Below are 7,610 nucleotides of genomic sequence, written 5' to 3' on the forward strand. Positions count from 1 at the left end.
CAAAAATAGAAAATTTGGAAAAATGAATTTTAGATACGTAAGTGGAAGGGTCTCCTTTTTGGTGAAGAAGATGGTACAAGAGCTTGTTGGAATAAGATAGAAAATATTCCCCTCTTTCTATCCACGCTGTTCTAGCACCTTCTGGATTGTACTCCTGTCTTCATAGGACATGTGTATACATATGGTGTATTATATTAAGGTTGATGGGAAAAATTCCACGTGAAGGTAGTAGGGAAAAGTAATGCAAATAGGAAGAAAGGGACCGGTCTTGAAAAAAACTAAAAGTGGGCAGGTTTATTAAAGGATTGCTGTAGTTCTGTTTAAATTTTTCTTTAAACACTGTTTCTGGAAAGGAGTCAGTGAAGTTAGAATGTTTATTTATTTGCGCAAGCATCACAGAAATATATTTAATTCTTTACCAGTGAATATAACCAAAGTAATAGAACATCAAGCATCGTGGGTCATAACTCATTTTAAAATTCAACATGTCCAAGTGAAAATATATTCTAGAGACTTTGGACAAATCAAGCTGAAATTTTGGTCAGGAGTAGAGGTCACCCATATCACCATGGGGTGCGTGATATACCATGGGGTGCGAATATTACCATGAGTGTGAGTGATATAAACCGAGGTGAGCACATGGTCACAGAAGCAGGTTTGAGAGACATTCAGTAACAATGGCTCTAACAAGAACAAGTGCTGCAGCTGGAGAAGGACACTGTGCAATACCATGGACGAGAGTCAGCCACAGAAAGGCCACAGACTTTTAGCATTCACTAAACGATCATGGATACCTTCCAAACAGCCCAAAGGAAGAATAATTTTTCTACTAAAACAAGTAGCTATTGTCTCTATTTTCTGTTCTATTTTACTTTAAAATAACAGTCTATTTCCTTAAAATATCTTTTCTTTTGAATTTCGTGCCATGTTCCATGAATAATCATCTAGGGAAAAAAACATAGGGACAGCACGGAAGCCACAGCTCTGGGAGAGGGACATGTCTGATCAGAGCACACAAGAGCAAAGGAAGGGGGAGGAAGAGAGAGTGGAACCCAGCCTGGCCCACCAACCCCTGAGGATGATATTCTGCTCAGAGCAGCCAATGCACAGAGAAAACCCTAGGGCCAGCCCTATTATGAGATACAACATCCCTCATTGGCCCATACTGCTCCGGGGTATAACACGAGGCACAGTGCAGGAATTGCACCTAATCTGACACAACAGCACTGAGGTGAAACACTAAGGGTGTGCAACAGAACAGCAGGCAGAAGAGAACAACGAAGTCCCAGGGAATACCAAAAATAGACTTTGGGACCAGGATGTGGAACCCCATCAGACTCAACCAGAAAACTTTCCTAAAGGTCATCAAACACACCTTGAACTATTTACAGGCTTTTCTTTTTTTTTGTCATTAGTTTTTGTTTTGTTTTCTTTTGTTGCATTGTTTTCCTCTGTCTTGTTTTTTTGCATATTATTATCTCTGCAGTTCTATCTAGATGAGATAGTCAGGATAGACAATCTGGAGGAGAAAACAACTGAACTGATGGTTCCAGGGGGACATAGGAGAGGGAGAGGTAGGGGAAAGGAAGTGGGTGTTAACAAGCCCAGGGACAAGGAAACAATAAGTGATCCAAAATTGATGGCAAGGAGTGTAGGAGGCCTGATAGGGATTAATCGAGGGCAATGTACCAGAGAGGAACTACTGAAAGCCAAATGAAGGCTGAGCATGATGGTGGGACAAGAGGAAAGTAAAAGGAAATAGAGGAAAGAACTAGGAGACAAAGGGTATTTATAGAGGTCTAAATACAGGCATGTACATATGTAAATATATATTTTATATATGATGATGGGGAAATGGATCTATGTGCATATATTTATAGGTTTAGTATTAAGGTAGCAGATGGATATTGGGCCTCTACTTAAGTACTCCCTCAATGCAAGAACACTGTGTTCTATTAAGTTGGCATTCCACAATGTTCACTTTCCCGACATGATCGCCAAAGACAAAGCGGGCACATAAGTAAATGTGGTGAAGAAAGCTTATGGTGCCCGGCTATCAAAAGATATAGCATCTGGGATCTTAACGGCTTGAAAATAAATAAGTGGCCATCTAACTAAGAAACAACAAAGTCCACATGGAAGTAGCTCATCAGTTTGTGTGATCATGAGGTATCAAAGGGATTAGGTATCAGGCATCAACGAACAAAAAAAAAATCATATCATTGTGAATGAAGGGGAGTGCAGAGTGGAGACCCAAAGCTGATCTGCAGGCAACTGGACATGCCTTACAAAAGGGTCGTGGGGAGGAGATGAGCCATTCAGGGTGCAGTGTATCACCAATGAAACATACCATGTTCCTCTAGTTCTTTATGCTTTTCCCCGACTGCACTGTCATGATTCCAATTCTACCTTACAAATCAGGCTAGACCAGAGAATGTACACTGGTACAGATAAGAGCTGGGAACACTGAGAATCCAGAACAGATAAACCCTTTAGGACGAATAATGAAAGTAGCAATACCAGGAGGGTGCGGGGAAGGTGGGGGAGAATAGGGGAACCAATCACAATGATCCACATATAATCCCCTCCCTGGGGGACAGACAACATAAAAGTGGGTGAAGGAAGACATCTGACAGTGTACGACATGAAAAATAATTTATAAATTATCAAGGGTTCATGAGTGAGTGAGGTTGGGAGAGGGAAGAGAAAAATGAGGACCTGATACCAAGGGCTCAAGTAGAAAGAAAATGTTTTGAGAATGATGATGGCAACAAATGTACAAATGTGCTGGACACATGGATGGGTGGATGGATTGTGATAAGAGTTGTACGAGCGCCCAATAAAAATGTTTTAAAAGGAAAAAACATAAAGAATATTCCACAGCATAGTTGAACATAAATTTTGGAGATTAAACAAACAACAGCAACCAAAATAGCAGTGATTGAAAACAAAGAAAGATTGAGGGTGAAAATCACGTATAAAGAAATCTCACAGAAATTAAAACAGAGGGGGAGGGTCAAAGAGCCATCATTTATAAGGAAAAAAATGGGCAAAATGTGATTTTCATCTAATTGTCATATACTCAATTTTCCAATAATAATTTGCATATCCAACTGAAAAGAAAATAGCAGACAGCATCTATGTACAAAGGATTGTTTGCAGTTTTATGGGTAGGTAAAACAGTTACACAAACTCGAACATTGAGCACAAAGGACTCAAATACATGCACTTAAATATCTTTCCTCAATGACTCCCAAATATGTATAACCACATGGTTCTAAAACCTTTGTAGAAAAAAAGTGAGAATTAGATAGAACACAGTCCACATGCTGAAGGCACATCATCTAAAAACGTAAAGGTTATTGTAATAAATACAGCCTGCCTGCACATTTTAAAATTTTGATTTCAGTCAAAATTTTCCTATTCTCCAGTGCTTATTTCAGAAAAAAAATGATTGAGTTTGCTCATTGATAAAGGATCAATGATATGTTGCAAGGATTAGAATGCAAAGGGCTTAAGTGGAGAACAAATGCTTTGAAAATGATGAGGGCAAAGAATGTACAGATGTGCTTTACACAATAGATGTATGTATGGATTGTGATAAGAGTTGTATGAGTCCCTAATAAGATGTTTTTTAAAAACAGGATTAGAAACAACATGAAATGAAATGCAATTGGCCTTCATGTGCAAAATTGTCAGACATGAATGTGATGCAGGTTAACAACTTCCCTTTCTCTGTCTCGGAATACCCATTAGATTGGTCAATATAGTTAGAATGCTACTGGTATTCTGCCTAGGAGGAACTCACGGAGGGAAAAGTTTTTATTAAATGTAGAGATGGAAGCATGAAGTAGCTAAGATGAACAAGTAGGACTGAGATTGCAGAATATTCTATTATTTTCTAGTTAGATCCTTTGCACACATATCATACTCCTCCGTATTCAAGATTGGGAGGCCTCAGTCCTTTCCCTAATGTGTCAGAAATTGGGAATTAAATCTTACAGTGTCAGCCATGTGAAGTGTGCAGCCAATTGCATGCTCCGCCTCCTCAGGAATCACAATTGTGGGAGCAGCAGGCTCATCCCTGTCATGATCAGGGAGAAGATACACTCTAATTTTTATATTTTGAAGTGGTTAAACAGGCTTCAAATGTAGTCCATCATCTCTGCTTTAGATACTCGTTGGAGTTTTCTGGTTAGCATTTCTTCAAAAGTTCAGGGAATGGCTATGTTTTCTTTTCATTTGTATAGGGTCCTGTAGCTTAGATTAGCTGATAAAAACTTGGGATGGTGCAGTGTTCTGGCCTATGTTTGTTAATGGAGTGCCTTTGGAAATTTTTATTTGCATCCAACAACTGACTAATTGAAATCATTAATATAAAATTAATTTGAATTTTAGTTGGAAATTCATTTCAAGGGTTGGTTATTGGTAAAGAGACCACTCTCTAAACTTCTTAGTATTGTGTAGTGCTGTAAACTTTTACAGCTTGTCCAATGGATCACCCCTGGAGATATAAGGCATATTGTCATAGGATGTTGAAATAAATGGCCCATAATAAACTTTCCTCGACTCCTCACTGATAACCTGTTTCTTGTTCGACCTTGCCTTGTGGGAATAGATTCTATGGCAGCATGGGAGTATTGATTTCAACTTGAGCTTGATTTTAACTTGATTTTAACTTGAGTATTGATTTTAACAGACAGGACAGTCAAAACCTTCAAGCCCCCATAGAACAAAAGAACGTTGGTCAATGAAAAAAAAGTGGCCAGGAAGGCATCACCAGATCAACTTGAAAAACATTTGGAAGGGAAGGATCTGTCAATGAATTCCTGGATCAGGAATCATAGCTCTATTTTATGCATATTCATTATAATTCCCTGGACATCAGTTACCTATTCATAATTCCCCCAATGTACTTCATGGTCTACAGGTACAAAAGTACGAACCCACACCCCCCTCTTTTCTTCTTCAGAAGCGTGCATTGGTGACTTAATTACTCAATTGCTTCTTGCTTTGTGTTCAAAGTAAAGCTTCCCCCTTTGATTTTCATTCAGTCTCTTTGTTTCTCATCCATCCAGAGCATGACCTGGGTGGATAAATCATTTTCCAAAGTGGGTAGAATAATCAATAAAAATTATGTTAACAATAAAAATTACATGTTGCAAGTCAGAATGTTAGTCCAGGGTGACTAGAGAAAAAAATACAGAGACGCTGATATGTGTATTAGAGAGAGGTTTATATCAAAGAGTATGTGTATATTAAGAAAACATCCTAGACAAGTCCAGATTAAGTCCATAATCCAGTTTTTAGCCCATATGACCAATACTACTCTATAAATTCCTTTTGAGATGTATGCAATACCTGCAATGATACCAAATGCAAGAAGATCACAGGCCAGTTGGTGGAAAGTCTTGTGGAGTCTGTGGTGGTGGGACCATCCCCAGGGCTCTGCCTGCCATCAGGGTGGCTCCATATGGCTTGCCAACAGGAAGGTGAAACAGAGAGTGTGTGTTTCACCTCCAGGGACAAAGACAGGAGCTCCCAGAATCCCCAGGAGAAGGCTATACTCACACAGAGGCATCATTGGCTATGACCTGATTGACAGGCTAGCCTCCACGTCCTTCGCTCAAGTTGACAGATTATGGAACTGACACACATACTTGTCATAATAAGCTACTGAACATCTATTGAGCTTTTATTTGCTTGTCCTTGTTATTTGCATACATGATGCTGTCTGGCATCACGAAATGTTGATTATGACTCTCTCCTCTACTATGTCTGACCATTCTTTCTTAATCACTCACAGCAGTGGTTCTCAACCTGTGGGTCGTGACCCCATGGAGGATTGGGGGAAGAGGGGGTAGCCCAATTCATAAATGTAGCAAAATTACAGTTACGAAGTAGCAATGAAAATAATTTAATGGTTGGGGTTCACCACAACATGAGAAACTGTATGAATGGGTTACAGCATTAGGAAGGTTGAGAACCACTGACTTATAGCATCTATAACAAACTGAAAAAAATGCAATCAACAAATCCCTATGTACTCAACAACAGTGCAAGCCTTTGAAAAAATGATTTTTATCCTCAAGTAATAAAATATCATAGTATGGATTTTTCTTCTAAATACTGAAATATTAACAGGATTGTTAAGCAGTCCCCAGGCTTCACTAAGAAACAAAATTAACACATCTCCTAGATATGAAAATATATTCCAGTTGTCAAAAACATTTAGAATTTCTACATACTGCCCAAGAAAACCTCTAGCGATATTTGTTATAGAATATTATTCAATTTAACTTCTTTTAAAAAACAATTATGTACTAAAAACGTTGTCTATCCATTGGCCCATTATATTGCAGAGGTATTCATGAAGAGTATGAAGCCCTGGTTTTAGAAGATCATAGTCATTCTTTCTCTTGCCACTGCCAAATTTTCATTTTGAATTCAGAGAGATTAACTGAAAGGAAAAGAATATTTGGGGGAAAACTATGACTTGGACAGGTGTTTGCAGAAAGAATTGCCTAATAGTATAGACTTCAAACACAGACCAGTTTTTTTTCACTCTATGATGTAGGAGGTTATCTTAATTCCCTGAAATTCAATTAATTAATCTGTACACAAAACAAATATTATCTCCTTGTTAGACATGATAATAGGAGATAGATAGATAGATATATAAATGTTGTTGTTGTTGCTGCTGCTGCTGCTGCTGCTGTTTGGTACCACTAAGTCAGTTCCGACCCATAGCAACCCCACGCACAGCAGAACAAAGCACTGACCTATCCTGGGCCATCTTCACAATTTTTCCTACGCCTGAATGAGCCCATTGTTGCAGCCACTGTGTCAACCCATCCTCTCAAGGACCTTCCTGTTTGTCATTGCCCCTTCACTTTACCAAGCATGATGTCCTTTTCCAAGAACTGGCCTCTCCTGACAATATGTCCAAAGTATGTAATATGGATGGCCGACGTGGAAGACAGCGAGGAGCCCAGCGTCTTCTCCGCTCACTCCGGGGGCGCAGGCCCCAAGGCGGGGGCCGACAAGATGTTCTCCCTCAAGAAGTGGAACGCGGTGGCCATGTGGAGCTGGGACGTCGAGTGCGATACGTGCGCCATCTGCAGGGTCCAGGTGATGGATGCCTGCCTTAGATGTCAAGCTGAAAACAAAAAAGAGGACTGTGTTGTGGTCTGGGGAGAATGCAATCACTCCTTCCACAACTGTTGCATGTCCCTGTGGGTGAAACAGAACAACCGCTGTCCCCTCTGCCAGCAAGACTGGGTGGTCCAAAGAAGCGGCAAATGAGAGTGGAGGAATGTGGTCTCAGTGCCCTGGTCTGAAGGCGTGGTGGACCTTGTTCTCAAGGCGCTGCTTAGGCTTCAGCACTCCTGGAAGTGGTTCCTGAAATAGGCTGGGACTCCTATGGCTGTCCTTAAAGGCATGGTTTCACATTTTGTCAAGTTTCATTTTACAGAAAGTCTCTGCAGTTAAGAAGATAATTTATTAAAGATATCTTTCTTACCTCGTGTTGTGCATCACACACACATTGCTTAGAAGTGTTTTGGAAAAGGGGAGAACTACCAATTGAGTGCCCTTTTCAATTGACCTGT

The 7,610-nt window shown here is 39.9% G+C and overlaps 1 pseudogene; it reads left to right on the top strand.

Moving 5' to 3' along the window:
- The first annotated feature begins 6,963 nt into the window (after positions 1–6,963).
- LOC142452921 (RING-box protein 2 pseudogene) lies at positions 6,964–7,369 on the top strand (annotated as a pseudogene).
- Positions 7,370–7,610: the final 241 nt, after the last annotated feature.

Source organism: Tenrec ecaudatus, chromosome 7 (assembly GCF_050624435.1).
Source record: "Tenrec ecaudatus isolate mTenEca1 chromosome 7, mTenEca1.hap1, whole genome shotgun sequence".
Lineage (NCBI taxonomy): Eukaryota > Metazoa > Chordata > Mammalia > Afrosoricida > Tenrecidae > Tenrec > Tenrec ecaudatus.